General features: G+C 39.8%; 1 protein-coding gene across 10 annotated transcripts in view; it reads right to left on the bottom strand.

The window, feature by feature from the left end:
* MSRB3 (methionine sulfoxide reductase B3) overlaps positions 1 to 14,777 on the bottom strand; it is a 93,926-nt gene that overhangs the window by 56,422 nt on the left and 22,727 nt on the right. The gene's annotated exons all lie outside the window — the stretch shown is intronic.

Below are 14,777 nucleotides of genomic sequence, written 5' to 3'. Positions count from 1 at the left end.
AGGTCTTCTCAATAAATATATTTTAGTATGAAAACCCTATAAGACATCTGTAAATAAGTAAAAGGTAAAGGGCATATTACGTTTAACCAGAGTATCTTTCTAGTGTTCCTTGTAGTTTATTTATATTATTGAATTAGTTTATTTTATTGAATTACTGTAGTATGATTATGGTTTGTTATAAATTTTCTTAATGGCATACAACTGAAATAAATTTGAGGCAAATATTATGATGACTGCAATATAGGTGCAAAACCGGGGCAAAATTCCTAGATATAAGGGCAATGAATATGATAACCATGAATTCAGGAAATTCAGCTAAGAAATTAGGAATTTAAGAGACTAAGAATTCTGGTGTTTAGTAAAATGTATATTGATTTTAAAGAGGAGTTAAAACAAAACAGAATATAGATACTTAATAACATGTGTAATTATTCTTAATAATATAAAAATATTGTTTGTAGAAAAACCCAAGTAAACAATATAAGAAATATTATAGTTATGCAAAGTATTAAAAAATAAGATTTACAAATAAAATATTTTTATCCAATGAAATTGATAAGCATAAAAAAGAATGCCTCTTAGTGCCTACAATTTGATTAAATATGTTTCTTTTAAAAGTTTATTAATTATATATTTACTATATACCAGAACAATATGGAGAGATTTAATGTGAAAGATCTCTCAACACATATTAAGAGAATTTTAAGGAAGCTTATTGAATTGACTCTGATAAGGAATACAAGTTAAATATCATGTATGCAGGGAGTGAGACTAATATGCATTCCTCTGCTCTACTTCCTCTCCAAGGCACAATAATCTCCATTTTTAAAATCCAATTAAAAATCAATCAGCAAATAGTTAAGGCATATTGTACAGAGAAGGATTATACATATCTGCTCCTCAGCAGAATATTTTAGGGATGAGTTCTTTAATTTATCTCCAAACATAATGAAGGGCTAGCAGAATGTGAAATTGACATGCTCTACTTTATGCAACACTCTAGCTGAAATGCTCTTTCATTTTAGACCAGTGATGGTGAACATTTTTTCTGTCTGGTGCCAAAAGCACGTGCGCACACACTATTGCGCCCGTGCGAGTGTTCACACCCATAATTCAATGCCTGGAGAGGGAGAAAATTGCCTCCCCTGTCCCCCAAGAAGCCTTCTGTAGGCCAGAAACAGACAATTTCCCAACTTTTGGTGGGACTGGTAGGCCCGTTTTTCACCCTCCCCAGGCTCCAGAGACTTCCCTGGAGCCTAAGGAGGATAAAGACGCCCTCCCACATCGTCCCAGAGGCTCTCTGGAAGCCAAAAATGCACTCCCAGAGCCTATATTTGAGCCAAAAATCTGGCGTGCACATACATGCTGGAGCTGAGCTAGGGCAGCGGTTCATGTGCCGGCAGATATGGCTCTCCATGCCATATGTGGTGTCCATGTCAGAGGTTCGCCATCATTGTTTTAGACATTTCTCTCTCATTATTTGAATAACTAACAATAAATAATAAATAACAAAATACAGTGATACCTAGTCTTATGAACTTAATTGGTTCCAGGAGGAGGTTCGTAAGGAGAAAAGTTCATAAGACGAAACAATGTTTCCCATAGGAAACAATGGAAAACCGATAAATTCATGCAAGCCCCCCCCCCCCCAAAAAACCGGCTCTCCGCTGGGCGCCGCCGCCTGGCTATTACCTTCTGAAACAGCTGGGCGCTTCTCAGCGTTCTCCTCAACACCGAACCCAAAACATTCAGCAAAAGTTCGGGAGAACACCGAGAAGCACCACTGCCCGTCTGTCACCTTCCGAAACAGCCGGGGGGCTTCTCGGCATTCTCCCGAACGCCGAACCCGGAAGTTCAGCAAAAGTTCGAGTTTGGCATTTGGGAGAATGCAGAGAAGCGCCGCCGCCCGTCTGTCACCTTCTGAAACAGCCGGGGGGCTTCTCGGTATTCTCCCGAACACCGAACCCGGAAGTTCGGCAAAAGTTCGGGTTTGGCGTTCGGGTTCGGGAGAACGCCGAGAAGCACTTTGGCTGTTTCGAAAGGTGACAGCCGGGCAGCAGCGCCCAGCGGACTGCCCGTTTTTGTGATCCTGGTAGGTGGGGTTTCCCATGGAGGGGAGCCTCAGGGGAATCCCAGGATCGCAAAAACAGGCACTTCGCTTGCAACAGAAATCCGGAGGTGGAGCATCCCGATGGCGGCGGTGGTTCGTAAGGCAAAAAAAGTTCATAAGAAGAGGCAAAAAATTTCCGAACTCCGGGTTCGTATCTCGAAAAGTTTGTATGACGAGGGGTTCGTATCACGAGGTACTACTGTATAGGCTAGTCTGGCAAGAAAACAAGAATATAGCTATAGACTTAGATATAAAACACAAGTAAATATTGAACATCCTAGTTTCATCATTTCCAAATGTTTTAGGCTATAAATATGCACAGTGAATTTTTCTTAAAGTATACATGTGTTTAAGAAATTAGGATCCAGCAGTTATAATTTGGCTTGAACAATTAACATTTTCAAAATAATTTTTTCCCAGTTATTTAAGGATATATGCTTGATTACAATTCTGCAAAGGTCTTTTTTAGCAACAGATATATATCTTCATAAAGAAACAATTGTATTCTCAAAGTAGAATGACCAGAGGAATCCATCTGTATGTCATTTAGCACAAAAAAGAAATGGCAGGTTTAAATTACATGGTAGTGAATTGCAATTTCCTAACATTGAGAGCTTTTCTGCTTTTTTATCCTCAATTATTATTTATTTATTTATTTATTATTTATTTATTTAGTCCAATACATAATGAGGGTTTTAGTGGGTATATATCTATATAAACATAGTAAAATACATGATGAACATTATAGAGGAGATACTCATAGTAAAATATATTTAAGAAATAATAGAAAAGAAGATATACTAATAGAACATATCAATGAAAGAATAGAAGGTAGAAGATATAGGAATAGAAGAAAGGAATAGGAGATATAGGAGAGCAATAGGACAGGGGACGGAAGGCACTCTAGTGCACTTGTACTCGCCCCTTACTGACCTCTTAGGAATCTGGATAGGTCCACCGTATATAATCTAAGGGTAAAGTGTTGGGGGTTTGGGGATGACACTATGGAGTCCGGTAATGAGTTCCACGCTTCGGCAACTCGGTTACTGAAGTCGTATTTTTTACAGTCAAGTTTGGAGCGGTCAATATTAAGTTTAAATCTGTTGTGTGCTCGTGTTGTTGTGGTTGAAGCTGAAGTAGTCGCCAACAGGGAGGACATTGCAGCATATGATCTTGTGGGCAATACTTAGATCTTGTTTAAGGCGTCTTAGTTCTAGACTTTCTAGGCCCAGGATTGAAAGTCTAGTCTCGTAGGATATTCTATTTCGAGTGGAGGAGTGAAGGGTTCTTTTGGTGAAGTATCTTTGGACATTTTCAAGGGTGTTAATGTCTGAGATGCGAAATGGGTTCCAAACAGATGAGCTGTATTCGAGGATGGGTTTGGCAAAAGTTTTGTAAGCTCTGATAAGTAGTGTGAGATTGCCAGAGCAGAAACTACGTAGGATTAGGTTTACAACTCTTGAAGCCTTCTTGCCTATATTGCTGCAGTGGGCTTTGGCACTCAAATCTTTTGTTATTAGTATACCAAGGTCTTTAATTGAGTGGGGATTATCTGTAATAATTTGATTATTCAGTTTGTATTTGGAGTTCAGATTCTTCTTCCCAATGTGTAGGACAGAGCATTTGCTAGTTGAGATTTGGAGTTGCCATGTGTTAGACCACTCAGAAACAGCATCAAGGTCTTTTTTGGAAAGTAGTTGTGTTATCGGTGGTGTTGAAGAGTTTTACATCGTCGGCAAAGAGGACACAGTTGCTTGTGATGTAATCACAAAGGTCATTGATGTAGAGAATGAAGAGCGTTGGTCTCAGTACACCACCTTGGGGAACACCGCTTTTAACTGGGATGGGGGTGGATATGGTGCTTCCTAATTTGACCACTTGTTGTCTGTTTGACAGGAATGCAGTAATCCTGCTATGGAGGGATCCTGAGATGCCATAGGATTTGAGTTTTAAGAGTAGTTTGTCATGGACCACTGAATCAAAGGCTTTGCAGAAGTCAATATAAATTGCATCTATAGATTTCCCTTGATCTAGATGAGTTGTCCATATATTTTTGCAGTGCAGGAGCTGCAGGTTGCAGGATAGTTTTTTTCTTAAACCAAATTGTTTGTTAGAGAGCAAATTATTAGTTTCTAGATGGAGAGTAATTGATTTCTTTATAAGTGATTCCATGACTTAGCATGGGACGCATCATAGTGAAATTGGTCTGTAGTTATCGACAAGAGAGGGGTCACCCTTTTTGAAGATGGGGATGACCATTGCTTTTGACCATAGCTTAGGAAGTGTGCTGCTTCTGAAGGATTTTTCAAAAATTATGTTTAGTGGTTCAGCTATGGCAGAAGAGAGCTATTTTAGGAAGTAAGCACATAGATCATCTGGTCCGACTGATAGAGAAGGTTTAAGGTCACGTAATGCTTTTTCAACTCGGTCTTCAGTGAAGTCTACTTGGGTTAAGTCGTTGAGGGAGTTTGAGGTGCGGTTGATGAAATTGGGGGATGAGCCATTTCTGTTAACAAAAACAGAGCCAAAGAAAGAGTTGAGGAGGTTGGCTTTGGATGAATCATCATGGTATTCTTTGTTGTTGGGTCCTTTGAGAGGTGGGATAGGTCTAGAGTCTTTGAGTTTATTGTTGACAAAGTTGTAGAAAGCTCTATTAGATTTGGTGCGTAGGTTTTCCTCTTGCTTGCTGTAGTAGTTAAAGCATTCTGTTTTTATTTGATTGCAAATGTTTTTATATCGGCTTTTGAAGTTGGAAACTTGTCCTTTTTTGTTTTTCCTCCAGAGATATTTTTTTCTTGTTTGTAATTTTCTTATTGAGATGGGGAGGTTATTTTTTTTTGTTTATGGTACATGTTAGAGGTACATGAAGTCTGATGATAATTTTCATTTTGAGTAGGAATGTGTTGTAGAGGTCATCAGTAGTGTAGCATTCAGAGAATAGAGTTTTTCAGTTTAATGTTGAGAGGTGGGCCTCGCCGCGCCGAGTGTCCTTATTTTTTTTTAACCTTTAAGGGGTTAAAACCATCAAGTACTGCATTCCTAGAAAGGGGAGAGAACGGGAGGATCACCGAGTATCTTCTGGGCTCTTCCGAGAGTCACAGCAGCAGCTGGTGGGTGAGTTGAGGACGGGTCGGAGGAGAGGCTGGGAGCAAGAAAGGCTGCTTGATTTCCTCCGCAGCGAGGAAGCAGAGAAGCAACCAGAATATAGAAAAATACATTGGCAGTCCTATAGTCCAACCCCTTCCTCGAGCATGAGAACTTAGAGCCGGCAAAGGTTTTTCTTATTTTAAATGTTCCGGGCAGGCTGGCAGGGGGATGGGGAGCGCGCGCGCCCGACATTGAAAATCACCTTCGCCTGCCTCCGCTGTGAGAAGAACGGAGAGAGAACAAGAGAGAGTGAGAGCAACAGACAGAGCAAGATAGAGAGAAAGTGAGAATAAGAGAGAGAAAGAGGGGGGAAAGAAAGAGAGATAGCAAGAGAGAGAGAACAAGAGAGGGAAAGAGTGAGAGAGAGCAAGAAAGAAAGAGAGAGATGAGAGAGGAAAGAAAAGAGTGAGAGAGGAAGGAAGAAAGAGAGAGAGATGAGAGAGGAAGGAAGAGAGTGAGAGAGAGGAAGAAAGAAAGAAAGAGAGATGAGAGGAAGGAAGAGAGTGAGAGAGAGAGGAAGAAAGAGAGATGAGAGAGGAAGGAAGAGAGTGAGAGAGAGGAAGAAAGCAAGAGAGAGAGAGAGAAATGATAGAAAAAAGGGGAGAAAAAAGAGAAATGAGAAAATGATTGAGGCAGAAAATGACAGGAAAGAGAGAGAAACAGAGAGAGAAGTGACTCTTGATTTAAAGCATATAGTAAAAGCACTTAAATAATAACAGAAAAAACCCCCGTCCTCACCTGTTTTTATTAATAGTTTTGCTGGTAGTTTTAGTTTTAATAGTAATGGATTTTTTTAAAAAATTACTAGGTTCTTTTAATAAAAAGGAAGGGATTTTTTTCCTTATTTATTTATTTATTTTTACTTCTATGCCACCCAGTCCCAAAGGGACTGCTGCTCAGACACTATACTTTTCCGCCCACCCCGAAAAAAAATTAGAGGGAACACTGGTGGTCACTGTTGGAAAATGGTTCTGTTATTTGTAAGCTTACCTGAAATAATTGTACTACACTTCTTGGTGACACACATTTTCTTTTTTTTAAATCTAAAACAAACTTTAAGATAAAAGGACAAATCTAGCCAATTATGAATAGAAACATTTTAGATTATCCTCAACCTCTGAAACAATTTGCTACTTTTAATATTACTTTATGACTTCATGTCAACCAAAAAGCTGCCCCCCAATTTTTAAAAAAAATTATAAACCACATAGGGACCCTTTGGGAAATATGGAAGCATGTTCTTTGCTAAATTCCTGGGAAAGAGGATTTGAAAATTCTTCTTGCCGTATATTTATAATCCTGGTTTTGTATATAGATTTGAGTTCAATTAAATTTAAAAGCTAAGTAAATGAGGTCAAATAAGGTAAAAACTGTTTCCAAAAGGGGTTGAGACTATACTCAAGATTAAAAAACTGTAATTATTGCTAAATATTTATTAGTGAAACCAACACTTTCTTCCTAGTACAGTGGTGTCTCTACTTACGAACTTAATTTGCTCTGTAACCAGCTTCTTAAGTAGAAGCAATTTTTCCCATAGGAATCAATGTAAAAGCAATTTTTTCCCATAGGAATCAATGTAAAAGCAAATAAAGCATGCAAACCCATTAGGAAAATCCAATTCTTTTTTAAAAAAAGCCGCGGGCAAAGGAAGCAGTTGCCAAGAGATTATTTTGGCAGCGAGATGGGGCGAAGGAAGCAGCAGGGGAGGGGGAACTTTGTAGGGCAGATTGGGCGAAGGAAGCGTCAGAAGAGGGGGAACTTTGAATGGGAAATCAGGCGAAGGAAGAGGCAGGGGAGGGGAAATTTTGTATGGCAGATCAGGCGAAGGGAGAAGCAGGGGAGGGGTAACTTTGTATGGCAGATCAGGCAATGGAAATGGCAGGGGAGGGGGAACTTTGAATGGCAGATCGGGTGAAGGAAGAGGTAGGGGAGGGGGAACTTTGAATGGCAGATTGGGTGAAGGAAGAGGCAGGGGAGAGGGAACTGAATGGCAGATCGGGCGAAGGAAGAGGCAAGGGAGGGGGAACTTTGAACGGCAGATCGGGCAAAGGAAGACACAGGGGAGGGGGAACTTTGAATGGCAGATGGGGCAAAGGAAGAGGCAGGGGAGGGGGAACTTTGAATGGCAGATCGGGCAAAGGAAGATGCAGGAGAGAGAAAACTTTGTATGGCAGATTGGGCAAAGGAAGAGGCAGGGGAGGAAGGATTTTGGATGGGAGGCTTCTTGCTTTGCCCCATCTCCCATTCAAAGTCCCCCCTCACCTGCTGCTTCCTTCGTCCCATCTCCCATTCAAAATCCTCTGCTGGCTCGGAAGCTTGGCTTGGCCAGCCTCCAGCCCTCCTGGCGGCTGCTTGCAACGCAGAGGCTTCCGTACAGTGCTGCTTCCCAAGCAGCGGAGGCTACTGTGGTGGCAAGGGAGGCGCAGCGTCAGGAGCGTCTCCCGCGGTGTCCTTGTAGCAGGTGGGAGAGCGAGAGAGATGAGTCTTATCCAGACACGCTTCAGGAGTTCCAGGGGTAGGAGCAGCAGCCGAGCCAGGGAGAGCTGCCCCACTGTGGCACGCACCAGGATTCAGGTCCAGCTCCGCTTCCTTCTTCCTGGCTGTGGGAAGTTGGAGCCCTCCATGCTTGTCTCTGCCTCCTCCTCCTGCTGCAGAAAGAAGCCCAGGGGCACTTTTCCTCTTTGCAGCCATGGGAAGCAGCCTGACTGCGCAGCCACCTCCTTTTTCCCCCTCCTCCGCTGCTTTGGGCTGTCCAGTCGCACGCTTGTCCAGCGGTTAGCTCTTCTTTTTTTTGCCACCGCTGTTGCTGCTTGGCGGTCGTGTCTTGCTCCACAGCCGCCCCGGTTCCTAAGCGCCCCGCTCGGCTGTCCTTTTGAGGTGAGGGGCGTGTCCCATGTTCAAGACCAGCTCCGTTTTGCAAAGAGGATTGGCTGCAGTTTGCCAGCTGAGCAGCATGGGGGGGGAGGGCCGAATGGGCTCATTTGTCCCTTCACCCACTTCCTTCGCTCACCTACAGAGACGGTCCCGACCCAGGAATGGCACCCCATCCTAAACTGGCCCCTCTCCCTGTTCTGCCTGACTGGGCTCAGGCGATTAGTAACAGTCCAGGGAAAAGAAATCAAACACACACGTGCTTTTCTAACTAGCAAAAGGGTTAACGAAAACAGTCCTTATTGTCAGGAATAAACTATAGTGCAAGGCGTACAGTTCACCAAATACACAGTGCAGGAAAAAGACAACCTGCACGGAGCAGAAACGTTTCAGGTGTCCTTTGAATCGTGGAGACTCGAGAGCAACCAGCTAGTCCCAGAGGTTTCACCTCCCACTTGCCTGAAAAGGCTGGGTTGAAATTCAAAGGCACGGAACAGAAACTTCAGAGCAGGAACCACAAAGTCACACAGATAAACAGCCACAGTCTGCCTTTTCCCTGTGTTCCCTTTTATACCTATAGCGCTCATTAGGGGAACCACACCCAGCCCAGGTGCTACTCTGATTATCGGTAATAGTCCTTTAATTGAGCCCTCCTTTGCATGGCTCTCCAGCTACGCATGTCTATGAGCTGTTCTGCATCAGAATCCAACGAGGAGACTGTCCGAGTGGCTGCATGCCAAATCCCCTGGGCTATCTGCTGGGTCCTGTGTGCTGTCTGCCAACTCCTCTGAACCAGTGGCCTCATCCTCAGGACTGTCTGCCACATCTTCCTGGCTGTCAGCCAGGCTTTCGCACTCACTTTGTGCCGCATCTCTCCCATATGTGGGAGCAACAGCTGGCCAAAGCCCAAACACAACACTCCCTATTATGAGCGGTGCTTCCATAATTCCCGGGTGGGCTTCTCCAGGCTCTGGTTCGTCACAGCACCTCCAATGAAGCCTTCATTGCCGAGCCAGGGTCATTGAAATCCGCACATGCACGCCCCTCTTGGCCTCCTCGGCCAAGTCCTGCTGCTTTCCCTGGTGATTTGCCTGCCTCCTGACAACCATCTGCTTCCCCGGCTCGCTGCTCCAATCAGCTTCCCAGGTGCTGGCTTGAGTGAGCCATTCGCAATGTCCCTGCAGCACTCGGGACAGGGAGAGGTGGCCGGGCTGGGCAGTTGTGCCTCTCCCCGCTGGCTTCCGCCCACTCCTCCCAACCTCTTTAAAGCCGTTTGTGAGTAGAGGCAAAAAAATCTTGAATACACAGTACATATCTCAAAAAGTTTGTAAGTAGAGGCGTTCGTAGGTAGAGGTGCTACTGTATATGAGCAGCCTCTGTAATGTAGACTTGTTAACTCGTTGAAGAACTCACAAGCACATAAATCTTACAGCTCAAGAGACCAAAACAATGAACTAATTACTGAATCTGTTTTAGGTTTTTTAAAGTAATTAAAAGTCTCAAATCACACTTGACTCTTGATTTCCATAAAAATATCTGTTGTACATACTTCTGGTCAGTTGGAGGATGATGAAGAAATTGAGGACTCTGATACAGATAGTGTTTATGAATTAGTGGTGGGCCCAGGTTATAAGTAATAGAACAGGTGGGAGGTCAGCCACAGGATGTGGCTATGAGTCCAGAATCTAGCGAGGAACAATCAGATGTTTGATGGGTCAATCCTAAATTCAGAAGGGTCCAAAAACGTAAAGAACAGGTGTTTGAAAGAAGATATTAAAGGGAGGAATGGGTTAAATACTGTAGTGATGTATTTGGTACATCAGGTGGTCAGTGGGGAAGAAGGGTGGAGTTTCAATGTTGTAGGGCTAAAATGAAATTTTTTTTCTGTTCGGCTTCCAAGCAACCAAATGCATTCTGTGCTATTTTACGGTCATTTCTCCTGTTCCTGAATCATGTTGTGAGTAAATAAACCTTGTTAAACTGAGAAGACTGGGAGGAATGCATGAGGAATGTAATTAAGAAAGATAAGGGGGAGGAAGAGGAATGTGGCAGAATGAACTGCAGTGAATACGGAAGGGAAGAGAAATAAAAATGGAGTTTCTTGGTTTATGAAATACTGCATTTAGTAAGAATTATTTGTAATAGATAAAGTTCTACCAGAAACCAAAACAATATCTATGTAGGGTTTTTTGGCAACAAGATAGAAGTAATTATCTTCTGCCTTTTAAAGATTTTTTTTTTTTTCAATTATCACCTTAGTATTTTTTCCCATCCAATGGGGGTTTTTTTAGGGGCAAAGACCAAAATATCAGACACATTATAACAAAGTTCAACACAGCTAAGAGAAGTATATAAAATCAAGATAACTGTATTAATTAATGGTGTTGTAAATTTATGGCTAAATGGTAACCTTGGTTAGCTCAATTAAATGCTGCAACCTGCTAAATTGTTATTCTAAAGTCTGCAAAATGTTTGACCGTTTGTATATTATATACCAACATATTTTTAAGTTATCACACATGATTTCAAATTCAATACTGAAGATTTAAGAAAAGGAAAAGAGCAAAATTACATGCGTGCTACTTTGCAGAATCTGGTATCATTATGTTTGGGAAGGGAACTGGGCAGTGCTATACTGAGGAAAAGTTTAGTAAAGAATAGCAAAGGTTCACATGAGCACAGAATATAGTGACAAACACGTACGAACATAGTGAGTTTTTTGCAGACAATTGTCTTGATTCAGTGATTTCCTGGACACACTACAGCTCTTAGAACATTCTTTACTCTCTTTACTCCTAAAGTCATTCAGACATACTTTAAAACTCATGAAGATTTATTCTTTATGTGCATTGATAAAGAATTTTGGCTTATGACAAACATCAAGAATAAAATGTGTCTTAAAGAAATATACAGTACAAAATATTGTAACAACTATATATAACTAAATCTATATAAATGTATTTCATATAATTTTACAGATTTAGTTTCCATCAAAAAAATAGCCTTAGTTATTTTGAATACATACAAATGTATTTAATATGAAAATCAATTGATGCAATGCAAATGAAAGCCATAAGCTCCTGTAACCACTAGTAACCAAGTGAATGTAGGACATAGAGGACTTTTCAACTAGAGTATAAATCCCAATACAATGGTATTGGGATGTATTGGTACGGAACTGCTTTGAAACTCATCAAATTTGATAATCAACACATTTTGATATGAATATTTTGTTCTGATACTCATTGTGTAAGGCTGACACATTGTTTGTTTGGCATTCAGCACATAAACTAGAACTTGTCGGGGTCGGCTGCCTTATGATTCACTACATTAATCCTTATAGGAAAAATTGTTTGGTAATTGTTTTTTACATTCAACATGCTTCCTAGAACCAATTAAGGATAAGTACCAAAATACCATTGTATGTACATGATCCAGTTCAATAAGCATTATGATAGGCACAAAGATGAGTAAGTTCTGTTGATAAATGAGTAAAAATTTGAAATATCCTAATATAATATGCAGCTATTCTTCATATTAACCATGTCACAATTCTCTGGTAAATTCACTAAAAATGTATTTTGGTTATTATCTATATAACTTCTACTGACAGTTCAGAATTGGGCAAAGATGGTTGTATTCAAGAAGGGCCAATAGGTACTATAAGTACAGTGGAACCCCGACATAAGAGCTGCTCTACTTAAGAGCAACTCGAGATAAGAGCTGGGAGGGGAGAGATATTTTTGTTCTACTTACAAGCCCAAATTCGAGATATAAGCGCCAAGGAGCTGTCTCCTGAAGCCAAACACTAACTTCCGCGTTCGGCTTCAGGAGACAGCTGTGAAGCGGCGCGCGTGTTTTAAAAGGTTGCAGCCGGCCTGGGGGGCTCGGGAGGGTGCTTGCAGCTTTCTTTCTTGCTCTTTTTCTTTCTCTCTTTTACCTTCCCTTCCTCTATTTCTTCTTTTCTTTCTCCTTCCCACCTTCTTCCCTCCCTCCCTCCCTTCACTCATTCCTCTCTTACTCTCCCCTTTCATAAGTTTCCTTGCTTCCTTCCTCTGTTCCTGTCCCTTCCCCCTTTCTTTCTTTCTTTCTTTCTTGCTTGCTTGCTTGCTTGCTCTTTTTCTTTCTCTCTTTTACCTTCCCTTCCTCTATTTCTTCTTTTCTTTCTCCTTCCCACCTTCTTCCCTCCCTCCCTCCCTTCACTCATTCCTCTCTTACTCTCCCCTTTCATAAGTTTCCTTGCTTCCTTCCTCTGTTTCTGTCCCTTCCCTCTTTCCTTCCTTCCTTCCTTCCCACCCTCCGTCCATTCATTCACCCATTCCTCTCTTGATCGCTTAAAGCCGGTCCCTGGTGCAAAAAGGGTTGGGGACCTCTGTCCTACAGGATTGGGTGGCAGAGAAGTTGAACATATGTAAATTTAAAAGTTTAAGAAAGTTTACAAGTTAAGTGAAAGAAACTTCATTATTCATTTATATGTACATGTACATTTCTTCATTAAAAACATGTCTTTCTGCATAATTTAGACTAACTTTGTGAGTTTTTTGAGGGCTGGAACCAATTAAAATTATTTACATTAATTCCTATGGGGAAAAGTCGTTCGAGATAAGAGCTGCTCGACTTAAGAGCCCAGGTCCGGAATGAATTAAACTCGTATCTCGAGGTACCACTGTATGGGGGGTTTTTTTGTTCCTGTTAATTTATTGATTTTACTACATTTATATGGCTGCCCATCTCACTTGCATGTAATTCTAGGGTGGTGTAATAAAACCATAGTTTTCTACTATTAAAAACAATTAAAAATTAAAACCTACATCTAAAACATAACAATAAAAATAATGCACTCTAACTATATACAATATACTGTAACCATTTAATGGGTTCCACACTTCCTTGGGATCAAGTCCAATGTTACATCCAAGTTTTGAGGGTCTTCCAGAAGACCAATCTCACTGGGGAATAAGGGGGGGGGATAATATTCCAGTTATTTTTATTTTATTAATGTTCTATATAATATTGTAACTGTCATGAGGTGTATTAATAAAAGGTGGGACATGAATGCAATTAATAATGATAGATTTAAAAATCAATAAAAGCATATTTTAAAATAATAGATAATGGCACTATATAGATGAAATATAATTAAATGGCATAGGCATAAAATTCAATATTAAATACATATACACTATCAAACTATTAACGTGATATGCCCAGTACCTTCCTATAGGCATACTGCAATTTTAACTGTGTACATCAAGAAATGTTTTAGAAACAGCACATAAATATTCTATCAACTAAATATATAACATTACATTTAAATATTTATTTAGAAATAAAATTAATACTTTTGAGTTAGAAAGCATTTACTGTATGTCTTTCAGAACATATTTAGCATTAATTTAATTAAAATTATCTAACTACTTTTTCCAGGTTTTAAGGATCAGATTAAAAAAAAGCATTCTACTGCATGCAAGAAGTGATGAAAGCTAAGAACAGTGTTAAAGTGGGGAAAAGGTACATTTTAAAAGTTGAATCAGCTCATACAATACAAACTCACAGCAAAGCAAAGTTTTTATCCTATATAAATGTGACACTCTGCTACAGAAAATGTTTGTAGGTTTATCCATAAATTCAAAATAAGTAGATATTTACCGGAAGACAAAATCATATGAGGAAATATTTGATTTTTACCTTCCAAATTACAAAGTTAACAAACATAAGGAGTCAAAACAAATAATTTGCTAGTACTGTATTGTTAAAACTTATTTTAAAGGCACTTCGCTAGTTATTCTACTCATTCATTTGCTGTTTTTCAAGATCTTTAAAACCCACTAAATTACATTCTCTATTTAAAATACAAAAAAACACAGAATTAAATCTTTAGACAAGATTTGGATATAACAGAACACTATTTCGGTAATATGAAAAATAATACATAATTAGTGCCATCTACTGGAATTTGAGAGCTACAGTCTTTTAAACAGTAGCTGCTTAAAGGCTATATAGTCTATATAGTAAAATAATATATTCTTATATGTATGTATTCAATTTCCAGCAATTAAAAAAAATTAAGAATTTCTAAAAATAAGTACACAACATAAAATTTGTTTGCACTTTAAATAACATTTTGAAGAAAACAAAATGTGAACTTGGGACAAGATAAAGGTATTTATTTATATGAAGGTATACTGTATTATATAGATAATTCTAAAGCCATCTAAAAGTATAGTATATTAAATGTATATATAATATTTTTATTGAAATGGTTTAATGTATTCTTAATGTCTTAGTTCAAAAACTGTAAATATATAAATAATATATAGTGTGCTTACCTAAGCCAATTTCATGGCCATGTCATTTATCAGTTTCAGTATTTCTGAATAATTTGTCCTTATGACTATTTATATCATAAAGTGGAGATACAGGGTATCTGAGAAGCCATCTCTCCCCAATGGGACAACCCCATTCCACCTGGATCCTATCTGCTAAGAAATTGAAGCAGGTGGGGTCAAGCGTTTTTCCCTTTATGAATATGTTCAACAGCACTATTATTTATCCTTATACAGTGGTACCTCGGTTCTCAAACGCCTCGGTTTTCATACATTTCGGATTTCAAACAAAATTTTCTGCAAAAGTTTGCTTCGGTATCCAA

The sequence above is a fragment of the Erythrolamprus reginae genome, chromosome 6 (genome assembly GCF_031021105.1).
Source record: "Erythrolamprus reginae isolate rEryReg1 chromosome 6, rEryReg1.hap1, whole genome shotgun sequence".
Taxonomy (NCBI): Eukaryota; Metazoa; Chordata; class Lepidosauria; order Squamata; family Dipsadidae; genus Erythrolamprus; species Erythrolamprus reginae.
This window is presented reverse-complemented; position numbering and strand designations above follow the sequence as displayed.